Here is an 18,746-nt window from a genome sequence, read left to right as displayed (position 1 = left end):
GTTTAATCATGCCCTTACACACTACAACATTTTTTAATTCACAACAGGAATAAGCCCAGTGTTCAAATAAAACAAAGCTGTGCATCTTTTAAAAAGTAAAAGTATAAAAAGCTAAATGAAAATATAAAAAAAGTACAATAATTGTGTCCAAGATGTTCAATACTCAAATGACCCATGATTACCCATCTTTTTTAGGAAAGCTTAAGGCGACAGTTGTTGTGCTTTGCAGCGAAACGGTTCACAAACTTATCTAAATCTAGTACTTTTGCACGCTGTTTCTCAATACTGAGAACAGCCAGATTTCTCAGACGGTCATCTGCCATGGTTGAGCGCAGGTGAGTTTTTACAAGCTTTAAAGTTGAAAAGCTTCGCTCACACCCAGCAGTACTCACTGGCAAAACAATAGTGATCTTGCACAGGCGAACAAGCTCAAAGAAAACCTCTTTAAAAGGCACCGAGAACATCACAAACTCAGTCAGACTGGACGGGTTTACTTTGCCATTTACTCTGTTTCTTTCAAGAAGTCTTTTTGCCTGGTGTATCTCAGTTTTCAAGTCTTGCAAGTCAGAGCCATATTCCTCAGCCACTAACAAAACCAATTCTTCCTTTAAGAAGTCATTGTTTGATGGATTTAAAGCTTGTATACCCCTCATTATCTTGCTGCTAGAGTTTGAAAAGCGCCTGTCCACTTCACTGATCACTGACTCTATGATAGGAATGAATAAACCTATTCTAAAGGCATCTTTGCTGTCAACATGTGTTTGCTGTCTAAGTGTAGATGTTACAAGAGTATCATGTAGTCTCCTAGATGTGTGTTTGGTTCTTTTTGATTTGACAATGGTAGAAATGTTACAACAATTGCATGTGTCAATTGCTGTACTCCACAGGTCATTACAGCTCTCCTCTTTGCGATAATCTTCCAATGTCTGTCTGAGGGTTTCAGTAAGGTCAACTGCTTTGGTAAGGTCCACATAAGTTGACTGGAGCATCTCAGATAAAAACTTGGTTTCACCTAGCACTTTTCTGAAGACTGCAAGGAGCCCTATGAAATTAAAATCAATTTGAGAACGTAGTCCTCTTGCATCTACAGCTCTCTGTGGATTCGCCTCATCTGAAATTTCATCCAGCACTCTTATTACTGCAGGCAGCCTGTCCATAGGGTTTCTACATGCAGCATAGCGACAGGCCCATCTAGTGTCACTTAGCCTTGGAAGTTCTCGTGGTGCCCCACCACTGAACATTTCTTTTTGAACATCCATCCACTTAATGTGAACATATGAGCCTGACATGAATGTGTACAGTCTTTCCAGCAAAGTGAAAAAACATGCAGCTTCTGGGACATTTTTTACACTGTCCACAATGACAAGATTCAAACAGTGTGCCCTGCAGTGAACATAAAATGCATATTTGGCAACTTCCTTAACCCTTGTTTGGACCCCAGAGCACCTGCCACTCATTACTGCAGCCCCATCATAGCCTTGGCCCACCAGATTATCTCTGTATTCCAGTCCATACTTTTCCAGACGTGAAATAAGTTTCTCTGTCAAACAGGCTGCATCTAATTGCTCTGCTTTCTGGTACTCAAGGAAGCTCTCCTGAACCACACCATTATAATAATATCTTACGACCAGAGACAGCTGCTCCTTTTTTTGAATGTCTTTAGTCTCATCCGCTAAAATAGAAAAGTGCTCACTTTCTTTAACCTCTTTTATAATTTCCTCTCTAACCATTTCTGCTAAACACTCCAAAATCTCATTTTGAGTGATTTTGCTTGTGTATTTAGCATTTCTGGGACCCTGTGACAGCCGTTTTTTCACTAAGGCATCATGTTTACTCACAAGATCTAAAAACTCAAGGAAATTTCCCCTGTTTTTTGAGTTTTCCGATTCATCATGGCCACGTTGGGAAATATTCTGAGTGGCTGTCAACAGCAAGGTTTCAGCCAAAGTTTTAATGTACTTTTGATTTTCGATTACTTGTTTCTGATTTTCATCTCTCATCATTCCCAAGACAGTTGTATTTTGCTTGGCCATTCTTTTGAACTCACTCCATGCAATCATTGCATTCACATGTGTGTCTGATCTGCCATGTACACTAAACCCACTGTCTTTGGAAGTGGCCTTCTTCCAGTTAGAATAGCCATTTTCTGATGTGAATACACTGTTTTTTAAATGCGCAAAATGTCTGCATGCAAAGCAGTAAGCTGCATCTTTAGACACTGCTGCATCACCTTTGCATTTTGACTTTGCTTCACTTATTTCCTCTTCTCCGTCACTTATTTCCTTGTCCCCTTCTGTCTTCTCCTGCTCTGACCCTCCTGGTCTCTCCAGTTTACTGCCTTCTCCTTCATTTCCCTCACGCTCTTCCTCCTGTGTACTTCTTTGAATTTTTTTTGCAAAAAAGCTGGCAATATCCCCACTTTTAGCCTTCCTTTTCATGGTTAGGCTGAGGCTCCAGCTACTTTCTTCAACTACTCTTGTCTGCAAACAACGTCAATATGTGAAAACCTCTGGTTATCCTTGTATAACATTACACTACACTGTAGGGCCATGTAGTTAATAAGTAGCCTATATAACAAATATAAAATCAGAAAGATTTATCACATGCACACACCAGTTATGTTTAGACTACTTAATTCTATTGTATTTGTTATTTCCTCAGTTGTAACCTGGTTTCATTGCTGTGATATCTGAGAGGAATTGGATTTAATAGGACTGCTTAGCTAATCAAATGATCGATCTCCTAACTGGCACTGTATTGTGTGTTGTAACGTAACAGCCCAAACTAAAATTGGGTATTTTTATTTAAAGTAATTAATTAATTATTAAAGCAATTTAAGGGAATAAAGAAAAAGAAAGGCTTGTTGTATTAGTGAAATAATTGTAACTATTTGCAACTAATATTTTATTTTTAATTTACATAAATGAATCAAGGAAATTATAGCATATTTTCAATTCAAAAAGGCAAAATTTAATAAATAAATAAAAAAAGTTTAACTTTTCTATTGTAAAACAGTCAAATATTAAATGATCTACTTACATTTTACCAGGCATTTGTTAACTTATTTAATCATTTTGACATTGATGAGCTAGACCGCTGAACTTTTAGTCTTCCTAACAACAAACAGAGCGTTGCGTAATGTAGTGCATCAGAGCAGCATTAATAATAATATCAAGTGAATCTCTTATCTGCATCTTAAGTTTATTGCCAATAATAATGACAGCTTTGCGAACGTGAACTCGGTGAGCTCGCGCAAAACACATCTTCAGCACAGCGACTCATTTAAACGCCTCTGATTGGCCGATGTGATCAACAGACATGTCTGTGATTGGCTACAATGCTCAACGTTGCAAAAGCACATCAAAAGTACCTTTAATGCAAAGGGAAAAATATAACAAAAAATGTAATATGCACTGTTCATGATTAGTTAATCGAGGCCGCTGCAATCTTATTCACATTTGTTTTTCTGATGAATTGTTTTGCTTTGAGAGAAAGACAATTTAACAAAATATTCGGGGCTTTACTAAAAACTTTCGAGGCTTAAGCCCCCTTGGCCCAGCCCTAGCGCTGCCCCTCAATATTTTATATTTTTATTAAGCTGTTCTTGTCTTTACTAAAATCAAAATCAGGCTAATCAAAGGGAAGAGTGCTCTTACAAATCACGAGGGAGCGATTTGACCGCTGATTTTGCCTAACGTAATATACTCGCTGTTTTTGCTGATGCTGAATCGTCTTTAGCATACAATACATTAATTACAAATGTAACTTTAAGTTAAACGTGTGTTTAAACTACACATGGGGAAACTCACTTCACCTTCAGAGGATCTGTCCGGGGAAGCTCAGTCTCGTCGGGTTGCAGGACCACCGCACCGCTGCAGACTCGCTGTGTGTGTGAGCCAGACTGAGCGAACGCCGCTCTGCAGGTTTGAATCAGGGACGTAACTAGTATTTGAGGGGAAGGGGGGAGGGGCGAATAATACATTTAAAATTAAAAATTTAATTGTTCACTTTTGGTAAATGTATTGGACATAGTGGTGGGTTGTTTTTGTAAGTACAGTTTTTGGATCATCAAAGTTAGGGAGGCAGCTGGGGGGGCAAGGCTCTAGAGTGGGGGGCATCTTCCCCCCCCTTGCCCCCCTGTAGATCCGCCCATGGGAATAACATTTCCGCTGCCGGCTGCCTCCACTTCACTTCAGAAAACGCGCGTTCGGTTACACAGATACGGGCCGCATCTTCTGAACGACTGTCGTTCTCCCCACTGAAACCGGGCTCAGTCTGGATCTGTACTAATGCAGTGAAACGGATGCGACTGTAACGCGGATTTGCCGGTTTGAAAACGGATCCGGCTCGGAGTCCACTGCTATCTGGGATGTATTTCTGACCTAAGGCTAGTTCATACATTTCCATGAGGATTTAAGCTGAAGGATAAAAACCTTTAAAAGTAAAAATATGCACACGTACACACATATATATAACATAAGGATAAAGCGATTGTTAAGGCCTTTTTTTTTAAAAAAAAATTAGCATGCTAAACTGCTGAATTACTTAACGTTAATCAATCACAGAATAAAACACTTCCTCCGCACAGCGACACAGCAAATTTCTGAGTGTCAAATTCTCACCTGCAGTGTGAAAATCAACACTTTTACGGGGTTTATATAGGTCCACACTAAATTGAGTTAAATATACACTTTTAAAAGTGTTATCTTTTTAACACTTACACACTGTTATAAGAACACTCGGAGTGTTCATATATAAAACCACTAGTGTACATTTTACTTTCTCAAAAGGCACATTTTTCACCAAAGTAGTGCTGAAATTCCAATCTTGTGTGTCAATAGTTTAACACTGTGTAAGGTAACTGTACACTTATTTAGTGTTTTAACATCTCCTGATTAAGGTAATTTATATCTAGATCTAATTCATCTATAAATATGATACATACATGTACAAAAAGAAAAGCCAACATATTGTTTCAGTTTGATCTTTTATTTTAAACAAATAACATCTCAAACTAACAGAAATGAAGGTACAATATATTCACCATCTGACCCATATGGACACTGTAGATCAAAAGGACTGTACCACAGAGCATTCCTTTTAATAAGTTCACTCAACTCATAGTTTCTCTGTACTTTAAATGCATGATGATGCTCTGAGCAATGTTCAGTGAGAAGATTGTCAACAACAAAATATACAGTGCTGTTAATGAAAAGTATTTTCCGAATTTGACAAAAACTGGAATTTCATCATTAATTGTGTTGCATATAATTAGGTATTGTCTATATATGTTATGATCAAGACATTATTCTTCACCTCCAAAAAAAAAGTATTTGCATGTGAGAAGTTTAAGAAATTAAGAAATTAAGAATTCAAATAACATAATTGGACATTTGGCGACATGAATTATTCAAGAAAAATTAGTTTAACTCTCTATGACCATGTCGAAGAGAGATATATGTGTAAGTAAGAATGATAAATTTGAGTAGTCATTACTTTTGTAAAAATTACATAAAACCAGCAAATCTAAATCAAACTTATATTTTAAATGTTGGTAATGTTGGTAATGCTATATTTACCAATCCTTTCACATCCAAAAATCTTGGAAATATCTTAAGGATGTCAGCTGATCTTCCAGGGTCGTGTACAAGTTCTTGTAGATGCTTGAAAGTTTCCTTCATCTTTTGCATAACTTCAACTTCATCAGCTGTATGGACAAGGAAGGAAATTGCCTCTCTGCATGCATCTTCTTCAAGCTGTTGTCGAATGTCTAGCCTTCTTCTGCGACTTAGTCCTCCTGTTTCAGAAACCTCGGAGCAAACACGTTTTGGGTTCTTTCTTGACAAAGTTTTAAGGCGCCAGGAGATGAACCCTGTTCCCTTTACAAGAGAAAACATTTGAATATGATCTGAAGTCAGTTTCATTTAATAACACAGTATTATTTTATAATATGAAAATAGCATACATGCACATGCAAATTAAGAAGTATTATTCTTGCATATCCCTTTGCTGAAAAAGCATCTCTCAGGGCAGGAAAAAGAGTAACAATGCCCATGGCTTAAGTCTTTGCGGGTAGGATCCTCCTAAAATTTGATTTAAAAAACAGAAATGTAAATTGCACAGCAAAATGTAAAGCCTTGTTTTTTTCCCAAAAAGGATATTTTTTCAAAGGTTTAACAAAGCTTCTTTATAGGCAGCTGTTTGTAGTGTAACTGTGCACTGAAATCTTACCCGTAAGTCTCAGTCATGTGACTGACAACAATATTCACAAGTTGGCGTCTGGTACTGTGCTTTAAAGTCTTTGTTGTCTGGTATTCTGTAAGCTTATCCTCACCACCAGAGTGTTTTTCTGGGGCATCTTGGACATTCTGAATAAGCATATATTAAGCAGAGTAAAGTTCGCTACTAAGTGACAAGTAATGCAATTATTACATGGCAAATTTACCATTCGGAAATACATACCTGTTTTGCCTTTTCAGAATTCAAGGCTTCTTTACTGCTGGCCCTTGCTGACTGAATATGCACTGTTGGTTCTCTCTCCTCATAGTCAGTGGAAGAGACTGAAAGAGTATCAATGCAAGTGCTTTGTGTTGAGGATCTTGTTGGCCAAATCACTGAAACAGAAAGTAAAAAACAATTTTCATGTTTATTCAAATTTCCAAACACAATAACTACGGTAAAATTAAGAAAACCACAAGTATGCAACATTGTGTCTCTATAGTTTTGTGAATTGTTTCCTCAAGATTTATAATTTGTTACATTTCTTATTTAAGATAATTTAAATAAGTAGCTACTATATGAACAAGAGTAAATGTGTTTGTCTTTCCCAAATACATTTAACTCAGAAATGACCATTGCTACACTGAAGTCCTTGAAATAATGTCTGAATTGATATATTTACCCTCAGGCAGGCCAGCAGAAATTTCTTCCAGACATCTTATAGGGATAAATTTGTTCTTCAATTAGTTCTTGGAAGATGTCCTCATCCACACTGGTGTCCGTGTCATCAAAGACTTGAAGAACTGCAGTTGTAGCAAGCCCAAATTTGCTTTGAACTGAAATATAATTTTATCACATGAACATAAATATGAAAACATATTATGGCATGAGACAAATCTGGACATCATGAAGCTGCTATATGACTGTTTATAGTAAGCAAATTTCTAAACATAAGCACAAGCTACAAATAACTTACCTTCAATGAGAAAATCTTGGAATGTAAAATCATTAAGCAATTTTATAAATTTCTTCACACCTTGTACTGAACTTTAACCAACATGACGAAAGCTGTTAAAGAGAAAACAAATCTGTTTAATAAAGTTTGTTCACTTTTATTGTAAATAAAATATGGTAAATACTGGCAGAAGGCACCACCAATCGCTTTTAAAAACACTTATATTTCCAGCATAAACATGTACAATTTAATATTATTATGTTATTAACCTCAATGTGGAAACCATGTAGCTGAGCAACATTTCATTAACATAAGGAAACGTTAGCAAGACTAAAATAAAATTTGACTTCTAAGAGAGAAAAACAATATACGAGAAGTGTAAGACGGTTATCATTTTTAACCGGGAGGGTTGCTTCAGTTCTGGGTAAACTTGTTTTAAACGTATTTGGCAGCTATTGCGGCTGTATTATCGTAACGTAAAAGACATCGAAGATTACCCTATTTTTTTAGATGTATTTCCAAGACTAAATCACCGTCTTAAACAATACGAGACAAAAAAGCCGTGTGCTTTGTGAGCGCCTCACTGTGATGATGACGATAGAGCGCCACCGCACTGACCGCAGTGGCGTAATTGAGTAGCTTCAGTTCACGTTACAGATGATACTTCATAAAAGTACAGCAATTGTTCGTTTATAATAAAACCCCTCACAAAGTTTTGTTATTAGATAATTATCTATGCAGGGAAAAGCCTGAGTTAACTTTAGAAAGAACATTATACTGCCAATCGATTTTTTTTAACAACGCGTTTCGTCTACTCAAATGCACAAAAAAGGCTTAAAAGTTGGTCACTGTCGTATCAACCCTGTACGATCACATAATTGTTAAAAGATGTAAGGTCTCAGATACACCGTTAAAGTGAACGTAACAACTTGGCGCCATAGCAGATCAACTGCGTGCACGTCAGAACACATGAAGAGTTAAATATCATAACAAGGAAATATATAAAATTACAGTGCGCATTTTCAAAGCAGTTTCCTGTTGTATTAGCTTTTAAAATTAGCACTGTTGGGGAAGGGGCGGGCAACCCGATGAAATTCGTGTAAATAACATTAACTAGGACCAACAAAAGTCACGTTATGTGCACGTTTAAACAAGCCTCACCTGTTTACGGAGTTCGGTTTATATAAGTATAGATATTTGTGAAAACACTGCACGACACTATAAAATATGAGTCGTATGCTTTTCTTGGCCATGGCAACACACATGAGATCTGGCGAAAACGGGTTGCGTCTAATTTCATTAAAATGTTTACGTTGATCACAGAAATAAATGCATGATGTCCCACTAAAAATTGATCAATGTGCAAAACTGATCATGATAAACTTTCTTTAAAACAACGTTATTCTTACCTTTGCAGCGCTAATCTCTGTCGGTTGTCTGCAGATTGAAAAAAACGATAGCGAGCTGAAAATGTACATAAGAAGTGTTGAGAACAGTAAATATTCAAAAACAAAGAATTAAGTTATTAAAAATGTATTATAGCCTACCTATTTTTGCACTGCCGTCTCCTCGTGGTTGTCCGCCATCAGTCAAAAGGGAAGTGATCCGCAATGACCGGAAATTGGATGTACTCGCCTAAAGTGTAATTTAACATCAACTCACTGAAATAACACTGACTCTGACCATTTATTTACACCGTGAGTGCTGTTATTATCAAATTAACACCTAAATCAACACTTTTTAACTCTGGTAAAGTAACACTAAAAAACAACTCAAAACAACACTTGAAATTTTGCTGTGGACAGATCAAATACTGCATTAATCCGTAAAATCAGTGTGCACTTACCACAAGGAAGCAAAAATAGTGGGTTCGTGGAAAAAAGCCTCTTGAAAATGCCAGCCATTTGACGCACAGTCTTGCGTTGGATCGTAGTGTGAAAAAGCCTGACACGTAGCGCATATCTAAATGGGAAGTGGGTGATTTCACCTTACCCTGTGGTAAGACCACTTTTTAATCTGCTGGCCACGGATAGGGGGTGTGGGGACACCACTTGGGGCGCCCTCGTGCCATGGCACCCCTCGAAGACCCCAAAGACCCCTGTCCACGAACATCATATGCGTACCTCACAGGTTTATCCCATGTACTTCGGCTTACCCGCTTGTCCTCCAACATTATAAGAGTTCCACGACTCAATTGTTTGCATGGGTGTCGGCTGCCAGCTTACTGCCCATTGGTGCCAGTGTCCACGAAATAACTATTTGTCCACTGATCAACTATGGGTGTCGATTTGACCTTCGACCCCGCTGACCACTCCATGGCCACGCCCCCGACCACCAAACCACTTTTTGTCCGCTTTCCAACTACTTTTACCAGAACCTGCGTTCTGCCACTCGGGGCTGACATATGTTTGTCTGAGGGGGCGTGGCAATCGAGAAATGTGTTTTTTAAAAAAAAAAATTAATATTTACACGTTTTAAATGACCATTCTGTGCAATGTCCACCAAGCATTTATTCCTGGCCCATTTGATAAACTGCACGTGGACGACATCATATACATCGTAATAGATACAAACTCATCATTCTACGAGCTGTTTCTAACATATGTGTGTCTAAAAGAGGGTTCTCAATGAATCGTGTTGTTTCTGACACCTAGAAATGAATATATACATTTAAAACATTGTTAAAAAGCAATCCATTTTCCAGTCTGTTCTGACTAGAAAACGCATCCATTTTCTAGTATGTTTGCATTGCCTGTCCACATGTGGTTTGTGTGAGTGGACCACGTGTATTAAGTTGGTGGACATGATGCTTTTTAACAATATTTAAAGTGTATGTATTCATTTCTAGGTGTCAGGAACAACACTTTTCAGCGAGAACACTCTTTTAGACACACACAGGTTAGGAAACAGCTCGTAAAATGTTCAGTTTTGACATAAAATCGGGTATCTTATATGTCAAAGGTCAGGGTGTAAACAAAGGTCCAGAAAACAAGGTTCCTAAGGTCAGAGGACATCGAGCCTTTGCAGTGACCAGTGTCACGGACCCCCAAATCAGGCCCTGCATTTTCGAGTCCGTGGCTTCTTATTAAAGGGTTTAAAAGTGGATGAGTACATAGCTAAAACAAGCCTCGCTTCTAAGTCTCTGCCATTGAAATCAATGGGCTTTTTAATTTACATTAAAAAGGTTATAAAATACTTCTGGATGACCAAGAGTTTTGGCCTTTCGGTATGTCTCTCAGGGGACCGGGACGCAAGTGCACGTGAAGTTTTGGGATCGTCGGACCCTCCGGCGGCCTTGCGGGAAAGTTCCTCGAGCAATTTATATGTATGGGCCACGTGTATTCAGTTGGTGGACAACCCACTTATTAGCAAAAATGTGCCATTATGTTCGTTTAAATGCATCAACTACCGCATTATTCCGTCAGTGCACTTCATTAGACACTCATATTTTAGCAACAACTTGTAGAACGCTCAGTTTGTCCTCAAAGGTCTAATTAGGGTGCCTGTTCACGAACCCCCTATCAAAAACGTATTGGATAGGTGACTGGTGGAACGCCTTCCGTAGTGAAACGAAAGGCCGCAGGATCTTGAAGTTCTAGATTCGTGTTCTCAAGAAGCCCCAGAGGTATCCCCCAAAGGTCCAAAGCTCTACACCTTTCCTGAAAAATTCACCCTCCCCCATTCCTGAAATTAACAAGGCTGTTGAGGGGTATATAGCAAAGGCTGTGTGGTTCATTTTGTGATTGGGTGTATAATACATTTTCATTTACTCCGACGGGCCGGAATCTACATGGTGCATAGAGCAGACCATAACGCATGTGCGCGATGCATGCGTCACTGCATGTACCATGCATAGAGCAGTCCGTGACGCATGCATGCGCTGTATGCACCGTTGAATGCGTCATGCATAAATCAAACCGTGCCACTTAAGCATGCTGCGTTCGCCACTGCATGTGTCATGCATAAAAGAGACCATGACGCATGCAAGCGCTGCATGCACTACTGAATGCGGCCTGCATAGAGCGGACCATGACGCATGCAAGTGATGCATGCGTCACTGAATACGTATTGCATAAATCAGACTGTGGCGCATGCACACGCTTAAATAACCAGACGTGCAAGCATCACGCATATAGCATATAGACATGAGCAACCGTCCACCATGCACCAATCGTGCAGAGAAGCCTTGCGACCTTATGTCTTTGTTTAGGGGTCAAAATAGGGAGAGTCGTCCACGAAGCAGGTAATGAAAAGATATTGGGATAGATGGTAAGTGGAAGCCCTCCCGTTGGGAAACGATAGGCCAAAGGGTCTGGACATTTTGGATTATTATTGTCTAGAAGCCCCCCATTTATGCCCCAAATGTCCAAAGTTCTTAGACCTTGCTGAAAAATCTACCTCCCCCAACACTAAACCTTCATAATGCTGTTCAGTGGTATATGAGAGACAAGGCTTTGTGCATAATCTTGTGATTGGGTGCAAAAAACATTTCCTAATCCTCTAGGGCGATGTGCTCTCGGTATGTTGTCGGGGGCCACCAGGCGGGCCAGAATCTAGAATATGGGACCCCTCGGACCTTTCTGGAAATTTCCTCGTATAGCTTATTTGCATGGCTAGTCCATAGCGGTTTCGTGGACGTGACCCCGACAGGGTCAACCGATCCAAAACCGGGTCACATGCAACCGTCCATCATCCACCGATCATGCGGAAAAACAATTTACAGTGCAGTACATGAGTTAATGAAGTTATTAAGGTTGTAGTGCAGTATATGAGTTAATGCAGTTATTAAGGTTACAGTGCAGTACATGAGTTAATGAAGTTATTAAGGTTGTAGTGCAGTATATGAGTTAATGCAGTTATTAAGGTTACAGTGCAGTACATGAGTTAATTAAGTTATTAAGGTTACAGTGCAGTACATGAGTTAATGCAGTTATTAAGGTTACAGTGCAGTATAAGAGTTAATGAAGTTATGAGAGTAGTCCATTAGTGAAAAGGAGCATTCATTATAATATTCCTGTTGTGCAAGTGAGCAGTATAGAGTGCACGTGTGGAAAATTTATTTCATTTATTTAAATTTGTAAATACATTGCAAGTTTCGATTTTATATCAAATTTAGACTTATAGTGTGTTAAAAACACGACTAAGTAAATGCGATTTAATCATCAACAGGGGAAACAGATCTCACAGACAATGGCAGATTGTTCTTGATCTTGAATCCGACTCACTGAGTAATAGCGTCTCTCTTTCTTCTGCAGATGATCTAATCAATGAGTACAAGGCCCACCAGGAGGGATCGGATCCCTCTGCCAAACTGAAGAACAATGTGGCCTCCAAAGTTTTCAGAATCAAGCATTTTCTGGGATACATGGCAGAGGGGAAATCCAGTCTGGGGAACATGCTGTTCCTAAATGACACCCCTAAAATCAGGCAGTGGATGGACAAACTGAGAGCGTCTCGTATTACGGAGACGACCATCCACCATTACCTAAAAAACGTGGCTCAGTTCCTGGACTACCTGTCAGAGACCCCCCCAGCCACCTGCCGCCTATCGAAGCCCATCCTGGTGGGCATTCGAAGAGAGGTGCGCACCCTGATTAAGGGAATGAGGAGAAAGGTAGTGACCCACGAGTATGCGGTGAAGACGGCAAAGGAGGGGAAGCTTTTGTCAAAAGCTCATCTGGTGGCGTGCCGAGAAAAGGCAAGGAAGATCATCCCATCCATTTTGGGTGAGTTAAACTTTCACTTTTTTCAAGCTTAAGACGTATTGCATTTCATCCTCTAATGACTCTTGTCTTTTCTTTCTTTGCAGAGAAGTTAAAGAATTCTCCCACCTCCAGAGACCAATGGAGGTTTTACGGGCACCTGACCGCCTACCTCGCCACCATCTACGGGCACCGCGGGGGGGTTTATCAGAATATGCTGGTGGAAGAGGTGGCCAGTGCCCGTAAAACGGACCCTGCTGGGAACATCTTAATCAACGTGAGTAACTCACTTTCTCATTCTCACACACCTCACTCGCTCTCGCTCACTCACTTGCTCAATCTTTGCTTTCTCTTCTACAGATCGCAACCCACAAGACGAACCAGGCCTTCGGGGCAGCCCAGCTGTCCCTCACGCAAGAGGAGTATGGGTGGATGGAGGCCTTTCTCGAAATTAGGGAAACGCTCGTCGGGGGATCGAACTCCGTCTATTTCTTGTGCACCTCCAAGCCCAACCCTTGCAAGAATTTAAATGCCCATTTCCAGGACGCATGGGTAGAGATGGGGTTGCCGGGAAGCCCTAACTTTACGGACGTCAGGACGTCAATAGCGACATACGTGAGTATAAATTCATGTAAACACTAGACCTTTCGGGATTAGATGTGTCTCCTCCTAACTTATTGGTGGCTGTCTTCTTCCAGGCTAAGAATGCACACACCCCAGACGACCGGAAAAAAATTGCCCAATTCATGTGCCACGACACTGCCACGGCCGATCGCTTCTACGCCCTCCACCTAAATGCAAAGCAGGCGGCCGAGCATAGAGTGCTGTTCGAGGCCGCTCTCCTCCACAAGGATTCAACCTCTGAGGTGGGCGGAAGCTCAAAGATGGAACGCATCAAGCCAGGAAGCAAGAGGCGGGCGAGGAGGTCTAAATTAAACAAGTCTATGCGGGTAAGTGGTCGTCAATCACTCACTCGCTAGCTCGCTTACTCACTCCCTCAGTATCTCACACTAATTTGCCCTCTTCTCTTGTTTATTCCTAGGAGTCCGACGAGGAGGATTCAAGCGAGGAGCCCGAAGAGGAGTCAGGTGACGATGAGCCACCTCGGTCGGCTCAGAAAAGGCCGAAATATCAACTGGCTTCCTTCTCGCCAATCAAGACGAGACAGCGCCTGCAGGTGTGTCTTTCCCCAATGAAACTGGACCAACCGCCCAGGAAAACGGTGGCACAGAAACTGGTCGACCGAGCGAAACTAAGACTGACTAGCCCCCAAAAAGTTTAATTTTGTTGAGTGTTGTTCTTTGTTTATATGGTTGTTCACATTACATTCTTTACGTGTTTACTTTTACTTATAATATTGTTCCTATGTGTGTGCTGTGTGTGTTATTCTGAATGTTTTATAATAATATTGTGTGATCAAATAAAATGTTTCTTTACTCACCTGAGATGTTTCAATACTTACTTGATATGTTTTTCAATACTTACCTGATATGCTTTTCAATACTTACATGATATGCATCAATACTTACATGATATGCATCAATACTTACATGATATGCATCAATACTTACCTGAGATATTTTATTACATTCGAAAATAATAGGGGCATAGAGACCTAAACATGAAAGTAAACTTATACAAATGTATTTTCAATGAGCTGTACTAAGCGAATTATGGTGTTTGGTGATTCACATAAGTGAAAATAAATGAGCCACGAATATTACGTTCGTGGACAACCAGTTTTAGGGAATAATTCATACTTCTGTGAGTTGCTGCTTACATATATTTCCCTTAATAAATTGTATTACTAATAAATGAACACACTGGGGTAAGAAAGGAAACCATAAATGCCTGGGGATACTATAATTAAAGAGAATAACTACATAGAACTATACACATGGCACACAACACGAAATAACATAAGATTCGAAAATAACAGGGGGATAGAGAACTAAACCTGACAGTAAACATAGATATGTATGTCTAAAGAACTGTACTAAGCGAATTATGGTGTTTGGTGATTCATATTAGTGGAACTAAAGTTACGGTTTAGGAATGAGCAACTTGTTCATGAACTTCATATGTGTTGCCCATTCCTATATACTGCAGGGGTAATTTTACAAGTTTTCACTAAGTCATTCAGGAAGTTACCACTCAATGCTTCAAACAGCACATTATTAATTTAGGATATGCCATCAGTAACTCATGAAGTGCTCCATTTTGCCTTTTTAAGTTTAAAAAAAAACAGGACAACCCTTTTAATATAAAACTTTAATAAAACAGTATAAATACACACACAAGAACAATTAGAGCAATAAATAGATATATGAAATAAATAAACTTAACAAACACTAATCTTCTAAAAGTTGGCACAAATTGACAGTTTCCAATTCACTGGACTGGTCCAGGCTTTGCCCTTGCCAAGGCTCATCTGCAATATAACAAGAATCAATTAATCTTTAATCGATTAGATCATTGGATGGCACATTATGATGACGAATTGATTCTTACCCAGTAATAGCGCAGGGTTTATTATGTCTGACAACAACTGCTGTAAGTCAGAGAACATCTCGGTTTCTATGTTTGGTGAAATCCCAAAGCCAAGAGCCTCCTCCAACGTCTGTGCCACCTCCATCGCCGGTCCCACCTCCATCGCGGGTCCCATCTCCACTGCCGGTGCCTCCTCATTGGGTGAACAGGATGCTTCGTGGGATCTGTTATTGAGGTCCAGCGTGGTCACCATTGGAATGACTGGACGGATTTGTCGCAGCTCACTCAAATTTAAAATGGCAGCTTGCCACTTTAACTTTTTTACAAGTTTTGTCCGTTTGCGCACCTAAATAAATTTCCTGTTAGTTGTCATTATACCAAGCAAGATTATGTTTTAATTGAATGTTGATGACGATTACAGACATGCTGAGTAAAATTTTACTTGCCGTGAGCTCCTTGTGACGATTCAGAAGGTGCTTTTCAATGTATCTAAATGAAATCCTGCAGAGAGGACAACAAACATCTTTCAGGAAAACTCTGCCCCTGGCCAGCTTGATGAGTATATCCCGCTCCACGAGGTTTTTAATTTTATGCACCTCGCGGAGGTGTTGCCTTATTCCAGCCATCGCCGCTGGGCACAGGGGACACTTCGGCATGTTCTAAAGAGAAATACAAAACAAATTGTTAGAACACGTGTATGTGTTACAGAATGCATCTTGCATGAATTAGACTGTGATGCATGAACGGACTGTAATGACAAGTCGTGTATGGTGTTGATATTACAGCGCGTTCGTGCATCATGTATGCTTTATGCATGATGCATTCTGTGACGTCAACATGTGTTGTTATTACAGCGCGTTCATGCATCACAGTCTGATTTATGCATTATGCATTCTGTAACCCTCTTGGCGTCACAGAATGCATCTGGTTAAAAGCAGCGCAATGCATGAATGTGCTGTAATAACAACACGTGTTGGCGTGACAATGCATCTTGCATAAAGCAGACTGTGATGCATGAACGCGCTGTAATGACAATACGAGTAACAGCATCAGAGTAAACAAAGTGAACTGCTGTGATTATGCTATCTTTAGCATAAAGAATGGTTTTGGAAAAGGAGTTAATAAATGCAAGGCAGATGAAGCAATATCTTATGAAATGTTATATATTTTGTACAAATTTACATAAAACAAATCTGATCCTTGGATAAAGTCATGTATAAGTGTAATACATTAATCTAATGTTGCATTGATCAAGTGCTCTGTTGTATTTCGACCATGATTTAATAATAATGTTCTTAAATTGTTCAGTGCATTGTTTTTGACTGTTTCTACTGTTCTATAAGTAAACTGTGTTATTTTAAAGAGCATTTCTATGTTTTTCTCATATTTGAGCGTTTTATAATAGCTGTCTAAGTACTTTTAGACCCAATTTAGCATCTTACGACTTTTTGCCAACATGTTTACGTTTTATAAAGTGTAATAAGTTATTAGTGTATATTTTAAAGTAAGCAAACTTATACCTGCTTAAAGTCCTTCTACCGTTTTATAAACTTTCTGTGGAACGATCTATTTCTGACTCTAAACAAGCGCTTCAGATAATACAACTACATAGGACTACAAACATGGCACAAAACCGGAAGCTACTTCCGGTCGGGAGCCGTATTTGTAGTCCGTTGAAGTTTTTTTGAAATTCGATCACCCGACGCTTATAGAAATGGCCCACGTGTATTCAATTGGTGGAGAACCACTTTTATTGGCATAATTCAGCCTTCTGTGAAATGATACTAACATATGTATGTCTAATAAAGTGTACCAACAGACTAACAGGGTCTTTAATGCATATAGATTATTATAAAGGGTGTCCACGAACTTAATACGTGTGGCCCATTACTATTAATTGTAGGTGGACATGACCACTAATATACTATGCCCAATACTATAAATTCCATGTGGACATGTCCACCTACAATTTGTGTGAATGGGTCACATGCAGTGAGTTCGTGGAAATGCATTTTTTAAGCATATATAGGCATTCTGTGAGTTGCTGCTAACATATGTTTGTCTAATAATGTGTACTAAGGGAATAAGATGGTTCTTTAATCATATATATATATATGAATAAATTCGACAAAAAAGTAATTATCAAGAAAAACTACAAAGGACTACAAATATGGCAACCAAGAAGTGTCCACCTTCAATTTGTGTGAATGGAACACGTGCAGTGAGTTCGTGGAAATGCATTTTATAAGCATAAATAAGCATTCTGTAAATTGCTGCTAACATATGTATGTCTATTTAAGTGTACCAACAGACTAACAGGGTCTTTAATGCATATAGATTATTATAAAGGGTGTCCACGAATTTAATACGTGTGGCCCATTACTATTAATTGTAGGTGGACATGACCACTAATATACTATGCCCAATACTATAAATTCCATGTGGACATGTCCACCTTCAATTTGTGTGAATGGACCACGTGCAGTGAGTTCGTGGAAATGCATTTTTTAAGCATATATAGGCATTCTGTGAGTTGCTGCTAACATATGTATGTCTATTTAAGTGTACCAACAGACTAACAAGGTCTTTAATGCATATAGATTATTATAAAGGGTGTCCACGAATTTAATACGTGTGGCCCATTACTATTAATTGTAGGTGGACATGACCACTAATATACTATGCCCAATACTATAAATTCCATGTGGACATGTCCACCTTCAATTTGTGTGAATGGACCACGTGCAGTGAGTTCGTGGAAATGCATTTTTTAAGCATATATAGGCATTCTGTGAGTTGATGCTAACATATGTATGTCTATTTAAGTGTACCAACAGACTAACAAGGTCTTTAATGCATATAGATTATTATAAAGGGTGTCCACGAATTTAATACGTGTGGCCCATTACTATAAATTGTAGGTGGAAATTTGCCCCGTTTTTCACTAAGTCATACAGGAAGTGTCCACCTACAATTTGTGTGAATGTACCACGTGTAGTGAGTTCGTGGACATGCATTTATGCATTTTTTAAGCATATATAGGCATTCTGTGAGTTGCTGCTAAAATATATATGTCTATTTAGATGTACTAACAGACTAACAGGGTCCATAAAGCATATAGATTATTATAAAGTGTGTCCACCAACTGCATATGTGCGGAATATTCTCATAAACTGCAGGTGGACATTTGCCCCGTTTTTCACTAAGTCATACAGGAAGTGTCCACCTAAAATTTGTGTGAATGTACCACGTGTAGTGAGTTCGTGGACATGCATTTATGCATTTTTTAAGCATATATAGGCATTCTGTAAATTGCTGCTAACATATGTATGTCTATTTAAGTGTACCAACAGACTAACAGGGTCCTTAATGCATATAGA

At 39.2% G+C, this 18,746-nt stretch overlaps 1 long non-coding RNA gene across 1 annotated transcript; it reads right to left on the bottom strand.

Annotated features, from left to right (window-relative positions):
- Positions 1–6,231: 6,231 nt before the first annotated feature.
- On the bottom strand, positions 6,232–8,842 carry LOC130417004 (uncharacterized). The gene is made up of 6 exons (XR_008906097.1): positions 8,722–8,842; positions 8,584–8,638; positions 7,196–7,287; positions 6,902–7,055; positions 6,463–6,614; positions 6,232–6,368 (listed from the first exon to the last, which is right to left on the bottom strand). It is a non-coding gene; the product is annotated as an uncharacterized LOC130417004 (long non-coding RNA).
- Positions 8,843–18,746: the final 9,904 nt, after the last annotated feature.

Source organism: Triplophysa dalaica, unplaced genomic scaffold (assembly GCF_015846415.1).
Source record: "Triplophysa dalaica isolate WHDGS20190420 unplaced genomic scaffold, ASM1584641v1 Contig6, whole genome shotgun sequence".
NCBI classification, from domain to species: Eukaryota; Metazoa; Chordata; class Actinopteri; order Cypriniformes; family Nemacheilidae; genus Triplophysa; species Triplophysa dalaica.
Note: the sequence above shows the minus strand (reverse complement) of the source record. Positions and strands in the feature narration are given on the sequence as shown.